The 26,359-nt window shown below is 34.0% G+C and overlaps 1 long non-coding RNA gene and 1 pseudogene across 2 annotated transcripts; both read right to left on the bottom strand.

Moving 5' to 3' along the window:
- Positions 1 to 2,286: 2,286 nt before the first annotated feature.
- Positions 2,287 to 4,719, bottom strand: LOC102663784 (uncharacterized). Of its 2 annotated transcripts, none has more exons than XR_005889796.1 (2): positions 3,913 to 4,719; positions 2,287 to 2,899 (listed from the first exon to the last, which is right to left on the bottom strand). It is a non-coding gene; the product is annotated as an uncharacterized lncRNA (long non-coding RNA). The 2 variants fall into 2 exon arrangements; XR_419372.3 differs by having other exon boundaries at positions 2,287 to 2,827.
- Positions 4,720 to 6,622: 1,903 nt separating this feature from the next.
- LOC100810543 (disease resistance protein RPM1-like) lies at positions 6,623 to 15,437 on the bottom strand (annotated as a pseudogene).
- Between the last annotated feature and the right edge of the window lie 10,922 nt (positions 15,438 to 26,359).

The raw sequence follows: 26,359 nt of genomic DNA, 5'->3' as shown, positions 1-26,359 counted from the left end.
TTAGGAACATTTAACACAATCTAATTTATGAAAAAGATCCACATTATTGGACTTCAATCGTAATGAAACTTTAAAAACCCACAACATTTACACGAAATATATGCTTACGACCCTATAAAAACACCAAATTAATTTCTTCTTAAAATGATAACAATAAAATTGTTCAAGTATTTATCAACATGGAAATAAAAAACTCAATCCAGTTGAGGTCAACATCTACCAATTCTGAGAACAATAATAGAAAGGATTATAATGGTGAGAATCTTATAATGAAGAAACGTTAACTTTGGTTGGTGTAGGCATGTACTTAATTAGCCAAACAATGACACGGACACTGTTTATGATAATATCTTAACCATATAATTTTAATAAAATTTTAAAATTAACAGGATTCTCTATTTATAAGTTCTATTGTCATGATTAACAGGTGTCGGTTATCAGATTTTTTTTTTATAAATTCTTTTTATCTATATCATACTGAGATGATATTTTGTAACTTAGTGCACTGTGTACGCGGAGACGAAGACTTTGAGCTTTGCAGCGTCTCTTTTGCGAGCAAGTTGTGATATTGTGGTCCAGCTAATGTCAAAATGTGATTATCAGATTATTTGTTTTAAAGGAATAATTTCATTTTGATTTTTCATTTAGCACTTAAGGCTCATATTTTTGTAAACCACTTTTCGCCCCTAATAGTTCATATATGCTAGCTTTGCCGCTAATAATTGTATACAGATGATTTAAAAAAAAAATGAGACTTTTTTAACGTGTCTAAAAAACAGATCGAGCAACTTCTAGTGTGAGAAAAAAAAAATGTTAAACCATATGGAAAAAAGATATGTCTTCTTTTTGGTCAAACATGAAAGAAGAGATAAAGTGGCCACATTTTTATTTTCCAATTTATTTATTTATTATTTTTAAACTTTTTATATTGTCCCAGTTTCTATCTCTTCCGTTGTATGTTAATTCAGCAACTGACTTCACTCCTTCGTTAGTCATTTTGTATTTTCTTTGTCATTAGACTCTGCTTCCAAGAAAAAGAAATATACCCAAGTCTTGAAGATTTATTCTATCGTCGGAGTATTTTTCTTTTGCTTGATTTCGAATATCTCTAACTCTAATTCAATATATTCATTTTTTCATGGTCTAAAAATATATATAATCTTTTATTTTCTTTTTAGTAATGTTATTTTATTTTCACTAACATTTTTTTGGTATATTAAAAAATTCATTTGATGGATATAACATGCCTGTTTACCCCTGTAGCCAAGTCTTCATTCATTCATTAGGTCTTGTTCTGACAAAAGAAAAGAAATAGAACTATGATATTCTTCTACCCCGTTTTAGGATGAATTGAGATGGAAAGATGAGAGAGAAAAGAAAAAAGATACAGAGACAAAGTGATATATGTGATAAGTAATATATTAAAAAGAAAGGAGCAAAATAAAAAAAGAAAATTTGGTGGACGTGAGATGAATAATTAGTATTTTTGACAGACATAATATACTTTTGGTCCTTAACATTTTTGAATTTTGTATTTAATCTTTAATAAAAAAATTGAATTTTTGTCCTTATAATTGTTTTTTGATAAAATATTTTTTTATCCTTAATTTTCTTATAATTTATGATTTTGATCATTAAATTATTTTACCACCGATCAACATTCCTAAACTTTTCCATGTCCAATGTTTTATCCTTTTCATCTATTTTAATTTGCATTTAAATGAATAAATTCATGTTAGAATGAACACAACAATCAGTCATATCATACACGAAATTTATATATTGGGAGATCAAAAAGAGCTTTTTAAACTAATATATATATATATATATATATATATATATATATATATATATATATATATATATATATATATAAACTAGAATATTAGATGTAATACTGCAAAAAAAAAACGTTTGAGGAAATTAAATATATCATTGGAAACAAGGTGCCAAACTTGAGATGAAAGTTTGTTGTCATCTCAGCCTGTGAAAAATAGATCATACTAGTCAAAAGAATTCCTCAATACAATGTAATCAATAATCATCTAACAGTCCTTTGCACATGGCTTCTTGCCTTGTCTTGTCCTTTCTCAATCTAGCTGTCTTGCAAATTGAAGATGCCACTTAAAACACATTATTGTCTCTGCTATCTTTGGGTCTACCAGTGTGTGAATATTAATTATAACTTAAAATAATTATTTTTTATTTATCCAAAACAACTGAAAAAGACATTACTTCAGAAGTAAAGATACAATAAATAAATTATGTAAGGAACCATTTTACAACTTTTAATAAATAAAATATCATTTTGTAACTTTTAACAAATAGAAGCTTAAATTACAATATAAAATAGAGATACAAGACCAACATAGTAATTTAGCCATAATTTTATGTCTAACTCCTATTAGTGTGATGTAGACAAAGAGAAATAAGGCATACTCCAATTCATTTCAAGCTGAATAGTGCCTGTATCTCAAACACTTCTTCTAGAAGAGAACACAAAGAGCTCTGGTCCAATCCATTCAAGCTGAATCAGTGCATGCCTGTATCTTAAACACCTCATCTAGAGTACCAATCCCACCAGCAAGAACATCTCATCAAATGAATTGTTACTCACTGCAGTGTCCACCAGCCTTGGTGAGAAAAACCTGAACTCAAAAGTTAAAATAATCTAGGCAGCAATTACACTCATGAATACCCCAAGTTATTGAGCATAGGTGGTAGATTACGTGGAGTGTGGTAATTTTCGGATGGAAGCATTGATGAAAGTTAGATGTTCTCCATTCCCTACTTCTTTTCCTAATGTTGAATCCACCAACTTGTTTCCCTGATAGCATAACAAGATTTATTATCCCTGGTCCTAACCATGATTAAGAAGTGCAGTCCAAAAAATTTCTATCTGCCCAGAAAAAATATATAGAAAAAATAATCATAACTTATAAAGAACATTGCCACTATCAATGATGTAAATACGAGAAAAAATGTGATTAGGAAACAAATGAATGAGATCTTATAGAATACATATCAGCAAAGTAAGCCAGAAAAAGAGGAAGGATTTATTCTCCCATCCTTGAAGTACTAAGATACATAACTCTCCCTAATCCGCTTCTAATTTCGTCATATTTTTTATTCTCCTCCTGTTATATATATAAGAAAACAGTGAGGACTGAATTTTCACTGGAATTCCAAAAGGACTATAAAATTCTTTATATGAAGTTAGACAAGAGGAAATAAAAGAACAGCATAAAGGAACTCGTATGTGTAGGATCAATTCCTGCCACACATTTATAGCAAAAGCTTGAGCTACTATTTCTTTATTGCTTTATACAGCTGCATCAAACAAATACAGAAACATCCTAATATTTTTTTTCCCCAAAATTCAACAGAGATTCATCCTAGTAAGTGAAGAACCGTATCAACATTCACCCAGAAAAACCCAGAACATCAAAGAACATTCATCCTTTTCTAGATTTTATTAAAATTGTTGACATTAATATTTTCACACAAAAATATTTGGACATACTCCTTATGATCTTAAGAACAAAAAAAAATAATTATCTCTCCAAAAATCGTCAGAGAAAAATAATGATCGATCCAGAGCACGAACAATTGCTAGAGGTAAACGTTCACACTTTCTAACCATTTCAAGACCTACGTCTTCATATTCTTTTGGACATCATCCACCAAAACCCGAAAAAAATGCCTTTCCACATCATAACAATTCCAAAGATTTTTCGTCACTTAAAGGTTCTAGCTTATACACCTGAATGAAGGAAGTTATCTGACAAAACTCCGCAACCTCTGTCCGAAGTTGTGATTGATACCTCTGTGTCCGAATTTTTATCAATTATAGCAAAATCAATACCATCCGAAAACTTTTTATCCCATACCTCATGAAACAGGACAACATACCTCTTTTGGCGCAAGTGGTTTCTCACTTCATATATCAATGAATCATTATGAAGAGGTGTCTCCAATTTTTCTTTGCATAGCTTGTGCAACATATCCTTCAGCAATTCTTCTACAGTGTAGGATTGTGATCCATGCATGACACTCGAAGTTGTTATGGAAGTCCTTGTCAGAATTTCATTGTATTTTTTTCCATGTTGTAATCATCCATCCAACACTTGTCATAGAACTGCAACAATTGTGATCATTCATGTTGTGTACTGATATAATAGGTAAATTGATTGTTGTACCATTGCATTATTGTTCCTTATGGTGTTTTTCCTGGTAAATAGATCTCCTTAGATCTCTTCTATTATTCCCAGAACAGAAATGCAAATGCCACTATATGTTGCCAAAACTTTTTGCTAAATGCAATATGATTCAGACGTGGCAGACCCACCATATGTAAGTCCAATATGTTTGTTATATGTAAATTATAACAGTCCCATTTCAGAAAACATTGTTGTGTGGTATTATGCGAGTCAAAATATTTTTGTTATCAGAAAGAGTGGTGAAGTTCTCAAACATCAAGGATTAATAGGAAAAAAAAGAGTGAACAAACAAAAACTGGGCAAGTTCAATTGAAAAGTTATCTAATAATCTTCGGACTAGGAGGACTAGCTCCTCATGATCGGAACAACACTAGCAATCCTAGATAAAATAAACATAAACATACCAATAAGTAGGAACAATGATCATAATCCATTCTAGAGATGTTGTTTAAGTTCTTCGGCACTTAAAAGCTTTCAAGGTTGTCTGAAATTCGTAAAATATAAGAATAAAACTCAAAATAAATGAAAAATGATTTTTACATAGTCTAGAAACCTATATATGGCTTCCTAAAGATATTTGCTCAAAAAGGAGCACTACAATTGTGGTTAGAAGTGACGCTGAAGCCTTGAACCATTATAAATTGACTATGAGCCTCTTGATTTACCATGATCGTGGTAAATTTACCATGGCTATTGTTGGATCTTGACGCTGTTTGGAAGGACTCTTATCACTTTATTGTGATCATGTTAATTACCACGACCATGATCAATGTACCACGATAGTAATCAAGTTATGTAAAGTTCTTAAATCTTCATAAATTTGTATAATTTCTTACTCTTTCACTCAATTGAGTGGTTATACTTTTGGAATAAAAAACTAGTGTCCAATTGTAAATTCTATCAAGAAAATGCATACAAAATAATACAAAAATTTGTACAAAATATCACTCACAAAGTGATTTATTAATAACTTATAAAAGTCCAATTTTAGAAACATTGTTGTGTTGTTTTATGAGAGTTAAAATATGTTTCTGATCAAAAAGAGTTTTGAAGTTTTCAAACTTCAAGGATTAAAAGGAAAAAAAGTGAATAAACAAAAAATTAGGCAAGTTAATTGAATATTTTAGAATTCAATAAAATTTTCAAAATTTTTAAAAGTAAAAAAAAAAAACCATACTTTTTTTGTCGTGTTATTTAGCATTGGTCCTCTATTATTAAACAATTTAATTTAGTACTTTAATTTTTAAAACAGCGCAAATTGACCCCTTAATAAACTTCTTGTTCTCACTGTTTGTTTTTTAAATTTTAATAAACAATTTAATTTGTTCCTTTGTTTGATTCAATCTCATCCCACTATTAATAAACAATATCAAGTGAATTTGGACCGAAAAGATCAAATTGAATCGATTTGGAATTAAGCAATCAAATTAAAGATTTTATTATTAGGAGGACAAAATTAATAAAATAAATAATGAATGAGACAAAAAGATAAAATTAAGCCTTGAAAAATTTATCTAACTCCAAATAAGTGATATATAACTTGATTTTAATAATATATATTCGACCATTAAATTGTTTTTGAAAAATATGGGATCAAACCTGAACATAAAAGTTTGGGTACCAAAATTGCTGAAGTACTATGCTAAGAGGATTAAAGTGCTAAGCCAAAATCAAACATGTCTTGTTACAATACGAGTTCACCCCAAGCTTAACACGTACACCCCAAATTTTCACTCCAATTCAAGTTCTAGAAGCATAATTGGAAACTGAATTTATTTTTTACTATTGTAATTGAAGGTGAATATATCTTAACTCAAAAACTCTTTTCTACAATTGAAAATTTTAAATCTTTAGGATTTCTCAATTAGGGCAATCATTAGGTTCAAGAATATCTAAATTATCATAATTGTTGATATTTATTCCTATAGAATTTCCAACTTTGTTACATTATATCTTAAATTCAATCCTTATTTCAATTTCACAGTTGTCGATAGGAATATACAATCAACGCACTATAAGTGACCAAATGCCAATTTATAAAGGCACTAAATTAAAAAAAGACAAACATTCAATTTAAAAGAAATGAATTTGAATTACAGATAAGAATTCAAATTACATCAAGTTAACAAAAATTTGAGTACACATTTTAGAAAAAAGGGAAACAAGAGAAAGAGAATAAGGAAGCTTAAAAAATCAATTTGATGAATCTTGCCCTTTGATGCCTCAAATCCACTCATCCACCATTTAACGGGCCGCAAAAGAAAGAACTTGAGGGAATCTTGAGTTTTCCAGTTGTCAAAAATTATCTTCCTTTGTAGGAACACTATTTTTAGCTTTTTTGTATTGTGTTGGTGTTAATAACGCTAAATTGGACGTAATAATTAACACTCAAAAAACCACAAGATTCGAACGTCAGAAACATTGGAATGGGAACACCTCTTACAATCTTCCCTCAGTGCTTTCCTAAAATCTATGGTTGTACAAAGTGGGTCAAACTTCAAAGCATAAAAATTAGGAACATTTAACACAATCTAATGTACGAAAAAAATCCACATTATTGGGCTTCAATTGTAATGGAACTTTAAAAATCCACAACATTTACATGAATTATATGCTTACGACCCTATAAAAACACCAAGTTAATTTCTTCTTCAAATGATACAATGAAAATTTTCAAGTATTTATCAACATGGAAATAAAAAAACTCAACCCAGTTGAGGTCAACATCTACCAATTCTGAGCACAATAATAGAAAGGATTAGAATGGTGAGAATCTTATAATGAAGAAACGTTAACATTGGTTGGTGTAGGCATATACTTGTTAGAAAATTCTATCCCTAACTTTTACGTGAGAAGTTGCAGAGAAAGAAAAACGAAACAAATACTAGAAGAGAAAATGAGGCAAAAGTAATTATTTTAGGAATTTGTTAATGGTTGCATTTTTTATTGAAGAAAAGAAAAAGGCCACGAATGTCATTCTACAAAGTTATAGATGTGAAAAAGACGCACCTTCTATTTTCAAATTTGGACGCATCTTAGTGATGACTTCTGCCGAATATATGCAAAGGTTCTTCAGCATACCTGCTCCAAATACGTACATGGGGCACATCTTGGATGATCCAGTGGTCTTCTCCTCCATCGGGAGCAATTGGGTGCACCAATTCAGTTGGCATGTGCACGATATCGAGATCTTTAAGCTTCTCCAAGTGTTGAATTCCAGAGGGAACTGTTTTGAGTTGGGGGAGGTCTTGTAAAACAATTTCTTCCACAGAACACAGTGCTCCTCTGTCGATAAGGATGCACTTCAATTGATACAAATATCTGAGTTGCAGTTGCTTTAGTTTCTGAAACCCTCCACTTTGAAAATTCAAAGTTTCACCTTCGTAAGCATTGTCACTTAAAACGAGGAACAACAACCTTGGCAAATTTTTTAGTGATTTCAATCCATAATTAGTCAACCTGGAGTAGTACAAATACAGTTGACAAGATTTGGGAACTGTGAAATCCAATTTGGCAACCTTGTTAACTTCCCATATAGGACAAGCTTCCTAAGTGTAGACATAGGTGACGTAATGTACAAGTCAATTACTTCACTCACATCAGCTGCATCAATAAGTAGTTTCTCCAAGAGTGGCTTCTCATTTATTAAGGAACACAAAGTCTTTTCGTGTTTTCCCCTAAAATCTACCACCAACAGTTCCCTTAACTGCTTTAGCTTTCCTACCTCTCTAATGACCACTCCATCATCATCTATAATCACTGGAGGTATCTCTCGTAGGGATGTCATGCCTCCAATATCCTTCCATTGAATTGAAGATATATAGCCACTCAGAAGATGACGTAGCTTTTTAAGCTTACTAATCTCCTCTGGCAAAACCCTATATCCTTGACTTTTCTAAGGATCATGTCGTGTATTAAGTTGATAACTGTTAAATAATTGTATTTTGATAATAGAAAATAAGGCAAAATTGTCTTTAAAAATAATTATTTAGCAATTATTTACGCTTAAATATTAAATAATTGATGTTTTGTTGAATTTTGGCTACAGATATAAAAACTGGAGGTGTAACAAGCAAAAAGGCCAGAAAAATTGAAGAAAAGAAGAAAATCTGAAGCAGGCCTAGCCCAATACGCACGCTGAGCGTGCGTCACGCGCTAAGCCCGTGATCCAACAGAAGCGCGCGCTAAGCCTGCAACACGCGCGCTAAGCCTGCGATCCAACAGAAGAACGCGCTAAGCTTGCAATACGCGCGCTAAGCCAGCGATCCAACAGAAGAACGCGCTAAGCCTGCAACATGCGTGCTAAGCCCGCGATCTACACGCGCTGAGCGAGGGTGTGTCGCGCTGAGCACGCCTACGAAGGCCCAAAGCCCACTTCAACAACTATAAATAGAGAGTCAGTCCAAAGGAAAGAACACACCACCACAGAACCCCCTCTCCTAGGGGTTTCATTTATTCCCTTTCTTTCTTTCACCCCTCCTCTCATTGTAAAGCCCTCATGACCATGAGTGGCTAAACCCTTTGTTAGGGCCTGGCAAGCCTAGAAGCCAATGCGATGTATGATGTACTCTTCACTATTTATCAATGCAATACCAGGTTTTTCTTTCCTATTTTCTTTTCTATTTTTATCTTGCATACTCATCTTTATATTCTGTTAGGGGTTAGATGCTCGGGAGAGGGTAACTTCTAAATAAGATTTAAAGAAGATATGCATGCATTAGTTTTAGGGGTTAGACGCTCGGGAGAGGATAACTTCTAATAGAACAAGAAGAAAAGATATCATAATAAAATCATTGCTAGGCATAAAGTGATTGCATTATGCCCATGCGTCAAAGCAAACATCTAGAATTAGAACTTCATGCATTTTATTTTATCTATTGAGTCTTTGCATAGGCATTTGGGGATAGATAGGTAAAATAGGCTTGTCATCGTGAGACATCAGGGACAAGTAAATGAATAGATGTGGGTGGGATAGAATCACCTGAGTTGGTAAAGAAAAAATCATAAACTCATACATCCTAGGCAGGCTAGGCAAGTCAGTTCCCAACATTATCTTATCTTGAATTTATCTTTTTTTTATCTAAATCTTTTATCTTTCTTATCTTTCACTTTTCTAATCTTCTCCCTTTTTCTTTATCTTTTTCTTTTATCTTTAATTCTTTTATCTTTGCCTTTATCTTCTAATTTTATCTTTTCTTATCTTCTATCTTTTTCTATTTTTTATTTTAAATTTATTATCTCTTGCTTGTAAATTGGGTTTGCATTAGTCTAAGTACAAATAACGTCTCTATGGATTCAACACTCGAACTTCCGAGCACTTTACTACTTGTGACAATTTGGTACACTTGTCAACGAGTCAACAAGTTTTTGGCGCCGTTGCCGAGTACTTTGTTTTTCGTACTTGATTAATTGCATATTCCAATTTGTAAGCAATTAGTTTTCACTTTCTATTTTTATTTTTATTTTATTTTTTTGTTTTTTTATCTATTATTTCTTTTAGCTGCTTTATTTTATTTTTCAATTTTTTTCTCTTTACTCATTCTTACTTTATTCTTTTCTTTTTTAAATAAAATAAATAAAATAAAAAATTATTTATTATGTGATAACGTGCACGGTAGTTATTTCTTTTGTTAATAGTGCACACTTCTTCTTCGAAGAACGCATCATGGTAGAAAATCGTCCACAAAGAATGACGCTAGAGGATTACTCTAGCTCTATTATACCTCAGTACTTCACCAGCATAGCTAGACCAGAGGTGCGGACGACCAACTTCTCATATCCATATTTCTTGATCCAGCTGATTCAAGGGAATTTATTTTACGGCCTACCAAGTGAAGATCCATACGCACACCTGGCCATATACATCGACATTTGCAACACGGTGAAGATAGTAGGAGTGCCTGAAGATGTCATCCGCCTCGACTTATTTTGTTTTTCCTTGGCCGGTGAAGCAAAAACATGGCTTCGCTCGTTAAAAGGGAATAGCCTGCGGACATGGGACGGGGTGGTGGAGAAGTTCCTGAAGAAGTACTTCCCAGAGTCCAAGACCATTGAGGAAAAGGTGGAAATCTCATCCTTCCACCAACATCCTCATGAATCGTTGAGTGAAGCCCTTGATCGCTTTCATGGGTTACTTTGGAAGACTCCTACACATGGGTTTAGCGAGCCAGTCCAGCTCAACATCTTTATTGATGGCTTGCAACCCCATTCCAAGTAGCTCCTCGACGCCTCAGCCGGTGGAAAAATCAAGTTAAAGGCTCCAGAAGAAGCTATTGAGCTAATAGAGAATATGGCGGCCAATGATTATGTCATTCTACGTGACCAAGAGCCCAACCCACAAGAAGAAAGCACTAGGCTAGAAGAATTGCTGGTACAATTCATGCAGGAAACAAGGTCACATCAGAAGAGCACTGATGCAGCAATCAGAAATTTGGAAGTACAATTAGCTAAGCTAGTTGCTGAAAGGCCCAACGAAACCTTTGCGATAAATATTGAGATGAAGCCCAAAAAGGAGTGCAAGGTAATTTTAACTGAGGAAGATGTGGAAGAAGAAAAGAAGGAAGAGATAGAAAGAAATGAGGAGAAAGCACAACAATGGGAGAAGTACTCACAAGTAGAATTCAACAAGAAAGTATTCTCCAAGTCAATACCACTCCTCATCAACTGATTGTCAAGGAAGAAAGACATGGAAAACATGATAAACCCTTAAGTGTCCTTCTCTCCTTGACCACCAGCACTTTTTTTGCTACAATATGGAAGGTGTTTCCAGCATACATGAGTTTCATGGCGTCTCTAGCTAAGAGGCGAAAATGCAAGGAAGATGTGTTCTTTGTGACCTTCATGCCACCTTGAAGGCATTTGACCCGTCAAGCTAATGACGTTAAAGAAGCGCTTACTGGGAGGCAACCCAGGATTTCAAACTTTATCTCTTTTAGTTAATTGCAATTTTGTTTCTTTTAGGATAGTTGTGTTATTTCTTTTCTTTATTTTGAATTTGTGCATTTTGATTTTATGCATTTTAATTTTAGTAGTTTAAATTCAGTTATTGAATAAAAATTGCATGATATTTGTGAAGTCACTATTTAGGCTTTTTTTGAAGGATTCAACACTTGAAATGCTGCATGACAATTATGAAAATACTGGATTCCTAGAAGCAAGAGTCAGTCAAACAGTGGGACATGAATCACAAAGAGAGAACAGGTTAGCTTGATGGAAATAGATCATGTTCCGGTAAGCCGATAACTTTATCTTGTCCCGGAGAGCTGTGTGAACTTAATTATGAGAGAACGTATGTTTTTAAATTCCTAATTTTGCATCATTCTTAGACTGTTAGATTATTTACATAAGGTGGATATGATCAAGGCCATGTTTCTTTTTTTATTTTTTATTTTAGCCACATAGCCAAAAAGCCAACCTGTGATGAAATTTATCCCTTGCACCCTTGTTGAGCCAAAATTAGTAATTATTTTTTTAAATAAAACCCCTGAGCCTAATTGTGATATCTCTAACCTTATTTTAGGATTCTAAGAGAGCATAAAGGTTTTAGTCATAATAAACCCCTAATTTGGGGGATGGGTAGAATGAAGATGGTCTTGGGAATGTAAAAGTAGCACATAATAAGGCACCCAAAAAAAAAAAAAACTTGTAAGCCCAAAGTCTCTTTCCCAAAAAAAAAGAAAAAAAAGAAAATAAGGGCAGAAAAAAAAAAGAGAGGTGCCATAAGTGCTAAGGTTGGAAATAAGAAAAATAGATTGCATGTGTTAAGGCTGAAAAACAAATAAAGCCTAGGCTAAGTATAAGTTTTTCTAGGATGAATGCTCTCTTATAACCTTAAGTTTGAAATCCCAGAAAAACCATGATTTCTTGTCTAGCCAGGCCCCATTACAAGCCAATAAAAGTCCTTAGTGATCCACCAAATGTAAGTAAGAATAACTTTAATTGAGATGAAGTGCAAAATTTGGGAATCTTAATTGCAGGTCGTATAAATTTTAAACACTCACCCCAGACAATAAACACTAACCTTGTGAGGAAAGTGAGGCAAACCAACTTGATTGATTTCCGATACCAACCAATTTCATCTTGATGTAATTTATGCTTCCATTGTGAGATTATGACAAATGCGGAAAGGACCAGTTGGAGGAATCTGAGAAATTGCAGCCACTGAAAGTGTTGAAGCATTCGGAGCCTGCTTTTAATTTCATTTGCTTGGGGACAAGCAAAGTTTTAATTTGGGGGATTTTGATAATTGCTAAATAATTATATTTTGATAATAGAAAATAAGGCAAAATTGTCTTTAAAAATAATTATTTAGCAGTTATTTGCGCTTAAATATTAAATAATTGATGTTTTGTTGAATTTTGGCTGCAGATATAAAAACTGGAGGTGTAACAAGCAAAAAGGCCAAAAAAATTGAAGAAAAGAAGAAAATCTGAAGCAGGCCCAGCCCAATACCCATGCTGAGCGTACGTCACGCGCTAAGCCCGTGATCCAATAGAAGCGCGCGCTAAGCATGCAACACGCACGCTAAGCTTGCGATCCAACAGAAGAACGCGCTAAGCTTGCAACACGCGCGCTAAGCCAGCGATCCAACAGAAGAACGCACTAAGCCTGCAACACACGCACTAAGCCCGCGATCTACACGCGCTAAGCGAGGGTGTGTCACGCTGAGCGCGCCTACGAAGGCCCAAAGCCCACTTCAGCAGCTATAAATAGAGAGTCAGTCCAAAGGGAAGAACACACCACCACAGAACCCCCTCTCCTAGGGGTTTCATTTATTCCCTTTCTTTCTTTCACCCCTCCTCTCATTGTAAAGCCCTCATGACCATGAGTGGCTAAACCCTTACTTAGGGCCTGGCAGGCCTAGAAGCCAATGCGATGTATGATGTATTCTTCACTATTTATCAATGCAATACCAGGTTTTTCTTTCCTATTTTCTTTTCTATTTTTATCTTGCATACTCATCTTTATATTCTGTTAGGGGTTAGATGCTCGGGAGAGGGTAACTTCTAAATAAGATTTAAAGAAGATATGCATGCATTAGTTTTAGGGGTTAGACGCTCGGGAGATGATAACTTCTAATAGAACAAGAAGAAAAGATATCATAATAAAATCATTGCTAGCCATAAGTGATTGCATTATGCCCATGTGTCAAAGCAAACATCTAGAATTAGAACTTCATGCATTTTATCTATTGCGTCTTTGCATAGGCATTTGGGGGATAGATAGGTAAAATAGGCTTGTCATCGTGAGGCATCAGGGACAAGTAAATGAATAGATGTGGGTGGGATAGAATCACCTGAATTGGTAAAGAAAAAATCATAAACTCATATATCCTAGGCAGGCTAGGCAAGTCAGTTCCCAACATTATCTTATCTTGAATTTATTTTTTTTTTATCTAAATCTTTTATCTTTCTTATCTTTCACTTTTCTAATCTTCTTCCTTTTTCTTTATCTTTTAATTTTATCTTTAATTCTTTTATCTTTTCCTTTATCTTCTAATTTTATCTTTTCTTATCTTCTATCTTTTTCTATTTTTTATTTTAAATTTATTATCTCTTGCTTGTAAATTGGGTTTGCATTAGTCTAAGTACAAACAACGTCCCTGTGGATTTGACACTCGAACTTCCGAGCACTTTACTACTTGTGACAATTTGGTACATTTGCCAACGACTCAACATAAGTCATGAACACGACACCTTTTAACTTTGCCATCAATTCTAAATGAGGATACTTGCACCAAACTTCTACGGACCAACCCTGATAAATATTGTTGCCCAACTTCTTCCAATGTTTTTCGGTTTCATGTTTGACAAACCCTTAAGCTATCCATTGTCTAATCAATCTATCAGATTTAATTTCATAGTCCTCCGGATACATTCCGAAATACAATAAACATGATCTGAGATTGATCGGCAAATCATCATAACTTAAACCTAAAATTTTTGTTATACTATTTAACTTAGAATCCCTCTCCAAGTCTAAACTTAGATCTCGACTAAACTGTCCCCATTCAGGTGCACTTTCATCTTTTTGAGACAAAAGACCACCAATGGCCACTATTACTAGAGGTAAAACTTTACACTTTCTAACAATTTCAAGAGATATATCTTTAAGTTCTTCTGGACAATCTCCATCGGAACTATACTGAAATGCCTTCTTAGAAAACAATTTCAATGATTCTTCTTCAGTTAATGGCTCTTCTAGCTTAAGCACCTCAACAAAAGAAGATTTCTAACAATATCCCGCAACCTTCTCATCCCTGGTTGTGATTAAAATCCTACTTGCATTTTTATTATCCATCACAGCAGATTCAATGTGATCCCAAAATGTTTCACTCCATACGTCATCAAACAAGACAACATACCTCTTGTTGCGCAAGTGGTTTCTGACTTCTTCGGTCAATGACTCCATGTTAGAAACATCCTTGGGAGGGTCCTCCTTTTTCACTTTGCAAAGCTCATCCAACAAACGCCTCAGCAGTCCTTCTGCAGAGTAGGATTGAGACACTCTGATCAATGTATGGCACTCGAAATTGTTACGCACCTGGTCATAAACTTGCTTGGCAAGAGTGGTTTTTCCCACCCCAGGAATTCCAACCACAGAGATGACAGTGCGTTTTTCACTTCCCTTTATCAACCAATTTTTCAATGTATCTCTAGGGCCATCAAGCCCCACAACATCGTCTTCCTCGATAAAGAGAGGATCCATTCGAAGTTTCTGCCAGGTGACATCTTGATTTCCTCTAGAACTTGTTAGTCTTGGTTCTAAAGGAAAATGGGTTTGGAAACCATCTCTTTCAGCACGAACAAGCGATTTAACATCCTGAATCTTGTACGCACTTTGAAGGCGAAGGATTTGAGTTTTGATGAAGTCAACAGCCTCACATAGTAAAGCTGCATATCGAGGATCACCAGGTTGCTTATCCTCACAGGAGATGTTATATTCATCGATGACATCTTCCATGCGAAAAGCTGCTTCTCTCAGCCGCATAACCCTTTCTTTTATTCTATGACACCTTCCATCATCTTGTTCAGCTTCAGCCACTTTATCAGCATCATTAATGAAATCTTGAAAGCTTTCAAGTTCATCTGTAATGTCTCTAACTTCTTTTGGGAGATCTCTCACCATTTTGACAGCTTCCAATATTTTTGGAAGGGCATGCTTACCAGCCAAGGACACTGCAGTTTCTGCCATTTTAGTCTAGCTAGTTAGCTCTGCTTTTTGGTTTGTTGTGAGTGCAAAACTTGATGTTCTTGAACATATATAGCCATGTCCGTAGTAAGATGGGGACAATTGATTAATATTTAATATTATTTTATTCAGCAAGTTGGATGTATTGCTAATTTATAAAGTAGTTATTTATTCCAATTAATACGAAGTCATAATAGTTGGCATGTGGAAGTTAAAGTATCATCCACTTGTCCTATAAACACATGCTAGATATGACCAGCGCTAGTTTGAGACGCAGCTGAACGTGCATGTCAGCACTGAATTTGCCATTGTTAATGTATCCATACCATATCATATCACGCTATGGTGTGGGAGTGTCTGGAAGGTGAGGCCATGGTCCGACGGCCGGAGCTCCCTGGCGGAGGAAGCTCCGGCGAGAATGAGTGGCACGAAGACAGCGAGGGTGAAGGTAACTACTTCCATAAGAGTGAATTTGGAGTGACGGTTGGAAGAGGAAGCATATATAGAGAGAGAGATGGAAGTGTGGTGGAGAATACGGTGTCGTTTTGAAATGTGCGATGAGAGTGAGAGAGAGGCTTAAACTTAAAGAACATCAAAGAAAGAGAAGAAGAGTGGGTTTTGTTTTGTCTGAGTGTGGAAAATTGTCCGAGTTAAAGGTTACTTCTTCCTCTTCCACCTTCGCCGTTCTCTCCTTTGTCTTTTTAGGCGGCGCCACATGTCAGCTGAACGTGCATGTCAGCACAGGACCTGGGGTCAACAGCGCCGACCCTGGTGTGGGAGTGTTCATAGGCGGTGCCGCCACACTAGGAGGATTCGGAGGGGTTGTTTCCTCCGGGGGCGGTGGAGACTGCAGAATCGGCGGCGGCGGCGGCGGCGGCAAAGATGTGTTATTGGAGTAAGGAGGAAGAGGAATTGGATTTGGAACCTGAGGAGTTTGTGGGGTAGTGGGGTTGTTGTCAATTGGAGAAGGTGGGGTTGGTGTTGAAATTGGGGTTTGGAAATGTGGTTGGTGAAGGAATGCAAGATTCATCTGAGCATTTATTTGCAGTGTTGTGGTGGTGGCGGCGGCGAAGGAGCCTCAATCCCAAAACTAGACCCAGAACAACGAGCACCGTCACAATGAAGATGAAGACACTACTAAAAAAAAGCTTTCTACATCGCCCTATTAACATCGGTTATAGCAAAAACCGATGTTAACGAAAGCGTGATGACATTTTTGTAATTAAATAGAGTTACTTAACATCGATTTTAGCATAACCGATGTAAACTAATTGATGTTAACATCATTTATTTAAAAAACCGATGTTAACATGATGTTAAGATGAATATGGGAACATCGGTTTAGGCAAAACCGATGTTAACTTCATAGAGTTAACATCGGTTTTGAGGGAGCCGATGTTAAGGAGTTGATTTTAACATCGGTTTGTTATAAAACCAATGTAATGTATTTGATGTTAACATCGGTTTTTACAAAACCGATGTTAACTACATTCAGTTAACATCGGTTATCCATAAAAAACCGATGTTGTTGTGTTTATAAGTTAAAAAAAATAGAGATTTCAGAAGCCGCGCGCACTCGAAAACCTTGCCCTACCTCTTCTCTTTGTCATCCTCCTGCCTGAAATCGCTGTTCTCTTTTTCCTCCCGCACGAAATCTGCCGGAAACCGCTCCGTCGACACCCACATTGTCGTTGGTCGAACCCACAGAACCCCCTACACTGCCGGAAAACCCACATTGCCCTTGTTGGAACCCACAGAACCCCCTACACTGCCGAAAAACCCATATTGTCGTCGCTCGAACCCCACAGAACCCACATTGTCCTGGCTCGAAGAAAACCCTAGATACACTATTGCTACTAGGGTGCTGAAACAATCGTCGGTGCTCAAAGGTCAAAGCTTTCTCCGCAAGGTACGTAGGTCAAATTCGTGTATGCTAAGTTTCGTTGTGAGTGGTTTGACCCGAATTGAGAGTGGCATCGGATAATAAAAAAAAGTTTTTTGTTTGCGATTGTACAGGCTCCGCTGACGTGTGTGTGTTGCTGGGTTCTCTTGATCAAGGTAACTCTAACTTCTATACTTCATTTGACCTATTTTATTTTTTCTGGGTAGTAATAAGTAATGTTGCATGATTTTTAGTAAGGTGTTATTCTGTTTGCACTATAACAGAGAATCAACCATGATTTCTGTAGATGGATCCACAGGGTTGTTAAAATTGCCTGCAATTGCTTTAACATTTTACTATCCAACAGAGGGGGCTTCACTATATTTGTTTTAACATATTTTTTGTTTGTTGAGCAAGTAATGCTTAAGTATAGATAATGTTTTTACCCAACTGGATTTAAGGAACTGGGTTGCTTGCTCTCTTTTCTATTTTATTCGCTTAATTGTTGAATGCTTCCAGACTGTTTATAAACTATTCACTTGCCTCGTATTGGCAGTTTCTAAAAGTTGTCATATGTAAGTGTGCTTTCAAATAAACTGTGTTTGTAACTGTTTTACAATAACATATCTTGAAGTGAACTGCTTATGTGTTTGCGTATTTTTTTTTAGCTTATCTTCATAATCTACACTTGAGCTTACAAATACAAATGCAAACATCTTATCATTCATAAGATGATCTAGAATCTAGATACAGTTTTGGACTTTTAGAAATTTCAGTACTTTAAAGTTTAGAAAATTATATAATGCACATTGATTTTGCTAACTTAAAAGTTGAAACCTGACCAGCTGTAAACATGATGATTTCTAATTATCCTCTGATTATAGTCAGTACTAATCTAAGACTATCACAATAGTCCTCTTGAAACCTAGACAATCTTCTGAATTGTAGAAACCTGCAACAATTATTCTCCTAAGTTTTCTTTTGGATTGAATCCACAAACAGAAAAAAACCTGCAAGGCCTCTTAGACCTCCTAGCCTCCTCAACCACCTCATTGGCAATTAAAACACCATGGAGCAGCTGTCTACCCTTCACAAAGGCTGTTTGCCTTTCATCAATGAGGTGGTTCATGACCTTTCTAAGCCTGTTAGCCAGTAGTTTAGCAATGATTTTGTAAACACATCCAATGAGGGAGATGGGTCTGAAATCATTGAAGGATTGAGGGTCCTTAATCTTAGGGATAAGAGCAATGAAAGAGGAATTGAGACCCTTGGGGAAGGAAGCATTCACATGGAATTCTGCTATAAATCTTAGGAATTCAGGCTTCAATTCCTTCCAAAAGTGCTTAATAAATCTGAAATTAAACCATGTGGCCCTGAGCTTTTGCCATTGCCACAGGCCCACACAGCACACCTTATCTCTTCCTCTTTAAAAGGTTCAATCATATATAATTTCTCTCTGAGTAGAAGGCAGACTTTTAAATGAAACCCCATCCAAGTTAGGTTTGCTCAAGTGAGGCTCATTGAACCTGTTCTGAAAATGATGAAGGGTTTCAGCCTTTATAATGTTAGGATTTTCCACCCAGGTGTCACCAATCTGCAACCCCCTCAAAGCATTTCTCCTCCTCCTCAAATTAATAACTCTACGAAAATAGGATGTGTTGTTGTCCCCCTCTTTGATCCATCTGCATCTTGATTTCTGCCTCACAATAGACTCCTGCATAGTAGCTTTTTCCCAAAGGTCAGCTTGGGTTTTCTTAAGGTCCTTCACTTGTTGTTCAGAAGGTTGAACTGGCATAGAATTCTCCAAGTCATTTAGTTTTTGTTGAAGCTGTTTGACTTTGCTGCACAGGTCTCCTATGTTGTCTTTACTTCAGATTTTCAGCCTCTGTTTAAGATGCTGAAGCTTGCATTTTAAAGCATAACCACCCCACCCCATAGGCTGATAATCTAACCAACAATCCATCACTACCTTCTGAAATTGCTTGTGAATTAGCCATCCATCATAAACCTTAAAAGGTTTACGGCCCCAATCAATGCATTTAGAGTGCATGATAATAGGACAGTGGTCAGAGTAATTCCTCTCAAGGTTAAATTGGGAGCTGTCAGGCCATTTGGACAACCAGCCACTTTGCTGAGTTGCAAAAACCTGGAAGCATTTCAAACATAATATGCTGAGTTGCAGTCTCCTTCTTTTAACCACTTTGCTCTAGATTTCTGTCTTAAAAGGGATTCATAGTCATTTGAGATCTCCCACAATTGTTGCTGTAAATCTCTCTTAGCCTTGATGTCTTCCTCAGATAGACTTGTATTGGATGCTAGATCTTCCACTTCATTTAGCTTCTGTTGGATTTTCTGAATTCCTTTGTCATTAATGAATCCATAATCTTTACTCCATTGCCTTATGACATCTTTTAAGTACATCAGCTTGCCCCCCAACCCCCCTGCTGAGCACTACTCCAAGTCTCCCTCACCAATTTTTGATACCCTTTTTGATGAATCCACCAATCAGCTACCCTAAATGGCTTAGGACCCCAATCCACCAGCTTAGTTTGCAAGATGGTTGGGCAATGATCAGAAACGTTGTGTGGTAGGACATGTTGACAGCTATCAGGCCAAGTAGACAGCCACTGGTTTGAAACTAGGAATCTAGCAAGCCTACTCTTCACACTACCATTGGGCCTGATCCATGTAAAGCTACTACCAGCACTCTTAACTGATTTGTGTTGTTAGGGTTTATTTGTTTGTTTTCCTTTCATGGGGTTTGTTTGTTTGTTTTCGAAGAATTTTTCTTAAGTGGTTCTTCCTATGGTCATCATGGCTTGAATAGTTAGCTTGTGCTGAAAGTCATGTGAATTGTGCAGTGTGCAAATGAAACAACTACTAGTACTATTGTAGACAAGTTTTCCTTCTCCATTACTCACGGAAAAAGCTAAACCCATTATCATTATGGTTCTTCTCTATTCGAATACTAGACAACCCTCATATTGTTGATAAAAGGCTTTAAATACACTATGACTAATTTCTGTATGGTTTTTTTAGGGTTATCATTTACTACTGCTAATTGGCGTTGCTGTGGAAGTGCTTTGATTATATCTTTGAAGCCTCGAACTAAGGTATTTATATGTTTGATTCGAAAACTAATTTGAAATTGTTGTTGTATGCATTACTGGTATATCTGTAACTTATGCTATGCCTGTCTACATGACCTTTCTTTCATTGGACTGATATGTTCATGCCTTCTCTATATATATGTTGTGACTGCCACTACCCTTCTCTCTGTCTTGTATTATCTTCTTTTTTTTTATCAGCAAAATTATAATTTATATTAATAACTGTGAGTACCAAAGGTACTGAATATACAAGGTAGAAACCAGCAGACTAGTAGAACCATAGGTCCTACGAATCAGGATGCCAATCTAAATAGAATACAATAACCCTGCACTGCTACCCTAATCAAAAAATGTTGTTGATAAATTACTAGACCAATAGTTGTAGGGCTGGGCAAAGCCTTTCTCCAGCTATCTTCTCCGCAAATTCCCTTTAGTTGGGATTCTATCTTTGATCAATCGGCAAGCAAATGTTTTTTTTTTATCAGCAAAAATAAATATATTATATTGAAATAAAGTACCAGAGGTACTAATTACAAAGGTATGGACTATTATATGTAGTACATAAGTAGTCTAATAGGTCTACTTGTGTAGTGTACAAGTATTTCTGAAACTATGTGCACTCCCTCTACAAAAACAAAAAGCCTTGTCTAATATTACTTGACCACTGATTATAGTGGACTGTGAAGTCCTTCTCAAATTGTCTAAGCCAAGTCCAAATTATAAAGATAACATCTTCAAAAAGCCGATTAGTATCAAATTCTGCATTTGCAAACAAAATTCTGTTTCTGAGCTTCCATATAGACCATGTTACTGCCAGCCACCAATACCTCCATCGCTTAGCCCTTAATCCTTCGATCTGGATAGAAATATGCTGCATGAAGTGCTGTTTCGGGTTGAAGGGGAAAGCGCCTTTGATATTCATCCATGACATCAATTCCCACCAAATTGGTTGGATTTTGATGCAATGAATAAATAGGTGAGATTCATCTTCCATAGCTCCACTGCAGAAAGGGCAAAGCATATTGTTGATCTGTATGTTCCTTTTTCGCAGATTCTCCTTTGTGGGCAGTCTGCCCTTGCATAATCTCCAAGCGAATACTGCAATTTTGCTAGGTATCTTTGTCTTCCATAGTTCCATACTCCAATCCTCCTTCTGGCCCCAGCAATTTCCTCCCATATCAGATTGTAGGCGCTGCGAGTTGTGTAAATCCCTGATGAATCTCCTATCCACTCCCAAATGTCAATTTGCTGTTGCATGATGCACATTTGCGCTAGTTTGAGACGCAGCTGAGTTGTAAGATGAATGTGCATGTCAGCGCTAGTTTGAGACGCAGCTGAACATTGCGCTAGTTTGTCACTGTATCCATACCATATCACGCTACCACATAATTGGAGATTTACACGAATGAATTATAAAAAATCAAATAAAAAAACTTGATAACACACTTTAATTCAAAACTTTAAAATCAGATTTATAAATTTTCTTTTCAGTTGTATGATGCAACTTTCCACTTCTACTCTTATTTCACGTCACACTTATACTCTCCAACATTATGAAAACTAATATCTTAGAGAAAACTAATTATTTGTTTCAATGATGTTAGTCGGTATTAGCTAGTTTTACCAACAAAATTAAACGGCCATGCTTGTCAACTTAATAGCCTGTTTGGAATAAATTAATGTTTTCTTTAGAATGTTCTATTGGCTCTGAAGCTGTAGGCTCATACTTCCGTCAACAACTTATTTGCTTAACAATAACATCTGAACTCAGCAACTACAAAGTGTAAACGAATAGAAAAGACAATCTCTATGAATATACTTCTTATTTTAATGTTTAAAGTACAACTTGTTAACCAGCTACAGTGCAATATCAATTCAAGCGGGCTAACTTTCAAGCTTTCTTTATTTTCCTAGAAAACGGAGGGAACATGCAAGACGGACGATATAAAACTATCCTTTTTAGTATATATACATCTTATTTTGAGTATATATAACTTTTTTTTAAAATTTTCTACATAATTAATTATAAAATAAAGATTTTTTTTAATTTTTTCTCTCATAAAAAAATCACTAAAGATGAACAAATCAGATTCTCTAACAGAAATTATTTGTTGGTAAAATTAATAGATTACTTTGCATCTATAATATAATAACAACAAAAAAAACCTAAGAAATTAGGTCATTTTATACTTCTTTTTTTACTCTTATTTTTCATTTATTTTCTTCATTTTAGGAGCATTGATCAAATTGACTTGATCATAAACTCGACATTCTAAATAAAACCAATTATTTTGATTCAAATAGGTTCGATTAATTAGTTTTTTTTTTTTACTTCAAATTTCAATATCCGATTACAATTTGTTTGATTCTCTACTGTATTCTTTTGCTTTAAAAAATTTCAATTTGTTTGATTCTCCAATTTATCTTTTTTGCCTTGCATTAACATAAAGTTTAAAATCATAAAAATCAACACTTAGTGGAGATAAAAACTTAAAAGAAAATAGATTGATTTATTTTTTTTAAATTTCAAATATAACCAATATATAATTGGATATGACTGGTTAAGATTTAATTTTAATTTTCTCTAAATTTTGACCAATTGCACAAAAACTTGTAAAATTCATACTCGCTCCCTCCGGTCTCAAAATATTTATTTGTACTAACCAAGAAAGTTAATTAATCACATTTAATTCATCAATCTCAATTAAAAATTATTTTTTTTTCTCAACATATCCTTCATTGAAACTTGATATTAAACATAAAAAATCATTAAAAAAAAACCTCAATTAAATGAAGGATATTTTAGAGATAATAACATTAAATAAAATAAAGTTACTTGAAATTTTCTTATATTTCAAACTAAAAAAATAAATTTTATCTTATAAAGGAAGTATTACTTTTCTTTCATAAAGAAAACCTATTTATGGTTAGCCCTTAAAATTAGTATTACCACACAAAGTTTTGACTGTTGGCCGTTTCTAGCATACTTTCTTATTGGTTGAAATTTGTTAAAACTAAAAAAAAAAAAAATCATGAATAAGCCCCATTAAATAAGAAGTGATGAATTATATACAGTTTTATGATTTGTACTCGCTCTCTCTGTTCTTGTATACATGATCACATTACCTAATTAATTAAAGTTAAAAAAAAGTGACTAATTTAATTAATAATAAGAAGTTTGTTTTACATTTATAATCTTTTTCAAAAAAAAATTACGTCATTAATATTTCTTTCTCGTCTAATGATTTGTAAATACATTCTTTTTCTTTTTTTAATGATGAATATTTTTAGTTTAAAAATAATTAATCTAAAAAACATTGTAAATTGAGCTTTATAAAAAAAAATCATTTTAAAATTTTTATAATTAGAAACAAGGAGAGAATAATTAATTTCAACTAATAAAAAACAATATGTAAAAAAGAGTATGTTAAAGTCTTAAAAGAGTACGCTGTCAATATTTCTCTTATTATGATTATGATTTTTTTTCTTCATTTGATCAATGGATGGATTGTATGTTAGTCACACACAATGACACACATAGCCACAAATTTTATTATAATATCTTGTATATTTTCATACTGTCATTTTTTATATCCAGTAAGTATATAAAATGATGTTCTCACATACTATTCATATTGCCTTTTTTATAACCAATGGTCTGTAAGATGATATTTTCAGTTACTATTCATGTAAGTTTAAGATGATAGTTTAAGATGATATTTTCAGTTACTATCCAGTAAATAGTATTCAAACTCATTTTTAGCATATTGAGACAAGACTCACTAGACACTCAAACTAAACTCTGTTAACTCACAAGTCTATTTTCACGTACTATTCATATGAGTTTAATAGTCTATTTGATTCATGCGGGTTAAATTAATAGTATTCAAACTCATTTTTAGCATATTGAGACAAGACTCAGTAGACACGCAGACTAAACTTGTGTTAACTTAGTCTAGATCGAATCAAACGAGTTTGCTTGGAAGATAGCAGTTTTCTTGGGTCAATTAGCGATTAGGATTGTCATTTATTCCTCAATTGCGGGACCTTGAAACGAATCCGTGGAATCCTTCTAAAAAACACATGCTAGATATGACCCGCGCTAGTTTCAGACACAACGTGCATGCCAGCACTGAATTTGCCATTGCTAATGTTAATTGTTACCGTATCCATACCATATCACGCTACCCAGTTTTTAAATAAGTATGAAAACTAATTATTCGATTCAAATAATGATGTTTGTCGGTATTAGTTTTACCAACAAAATTAGACGGCCCTGCTTGTCAACTTAATTGCCTGTTTGGAATAAATTAATATTTGCTTGTTCTATTGGCTCTGTAGCTTTAGGCTCATACTTCCGTTACCAACTTATTTGCTTAACTATATACATCTGAACTCTGCAACTACAAAGTTTAAACGAATAAAAAAGACAAATATGTTTGTGAATATATCATAAAAAAACAGTTTAATGTTTAAAGTACAACTTGTTAAACAGATACATCAATTCAAGCGGCCAATCTTTCAAGCTTTGTTTTATTTTCCGAGAAAACGGAGGAACATCAAGACGGACTATATAAGACTATCATTTTTAGTATATATACGTCTTATTTTGAGTATATATAACTTTTATTTTTTATTTACTACACAATTAAATACAAGATGAACAAACAATCATTAATGGTGTACGAATCACACTCTCTAACAGAAATATTGATTGACAAAGTTGATAGATTACTTTTATACCTATAATATAGTAACAAACGAAAAAGAAAACCTAACAAATTGGGTCATTTTAAACTTCTTTTCCCTCTTTTTTTCACTTGTTTTCTTCATTTTAGGAGCATTGATCAAATTGACTTGATAAACTCACCATCTAAATCAAATCAATTATTTTGATTCAAATTGGTTTGATTAATTATTCTCTCTTTTTTTTTTTTTACTTCAAACATGAATATCCAATTACAGTTTGTTTGATTCTCTAATATATTCATTTGCTTAAAAAAAATACAATTTGTTTGATTCTCTAATATATTCATTTGCTTACAGTTTTAGATAATAAAAAATCAACACTTAGTGGAGCTAAAAATTTTAAATGACAATAGAATGATTTATTTTAAAATAATTCAAATATAACCAATATATAATATATTCAACATGACTCATTAGGATTTAATTTTAATTTAATCTAAATTCGAACCAACTGCACAAAAACCTATAAAGTTCATACTTGGATCTCAAATATATGAAAAATGGTCTTGCTAAACTTGTGCACTGAGAATACTAGTTAAGAAACAAAAAGAAAATATTCAGTGTAAAAATTACAAATGAATGCAAAAAAATCATGAGCAGCGTAATTTTCTATCTTCCATTAAAATATTTCTACTTTAAGTTCTTTACCTAATGTGTTAAAGATACTAGTTGACATTTATCAAAGAAAATACTCATTTGTTCTAATTAAGAAAATTAATTAACCACATTTAATTAAAACTAACTTTTTCTTAACTTATCCTTCATTGAAATTTGATATTAAAAAAATAAAAAATGAAAAAAAATATTAATTAAATGAAAGATATTTTAGAATAATAACATTAAATAAAGTAAATTTAATTAATTCTAATTTTCTTATATTTGAGACTAAAAATAATTTTTTTTCTTATATTTGAAACGAAAGGAAGTATTATTTTTCTTTCATAAAGCTAACCTACTCATGATTAGCACTTAAAATTAGTATTACAACACAAAGTTTTGAGTGTTAGCATTACACTTTTTAGCACATTTTCTTATTGGTTGAAATTTTTTAAAAATGAAAAATTACGAGTAAGGTCCTTTAAATAAGAACTAATGAAATCCATTCAATTTTATGATTTTTAGTCCTCCATGCAATTACTTAACTCATTATGATTAAAGAAAGTGACTAATTTAATTCATAATAATAAGTTTGTCTTACATTTATAACA

The sequence above is a fragment of the Glycine max genome, chromosome 18, assembly GCF_000004515.6.
Source record: "Glycine max cultivar Williams 82 chromosome 18, Glycine_max_v4.0, whole genome shotgun sequence".
Classification (NCBI taxonomy): Eukaryota; Viridiplantae; Streptophyta; class Magnoliopsida; order Fabales; family Fabaceae; genus Glycine; species Glycine max.
Note: the sequence above shows the minus strand (reverse complement) of the source record. Positions and strands in the feature narration are given on the sequence as shown.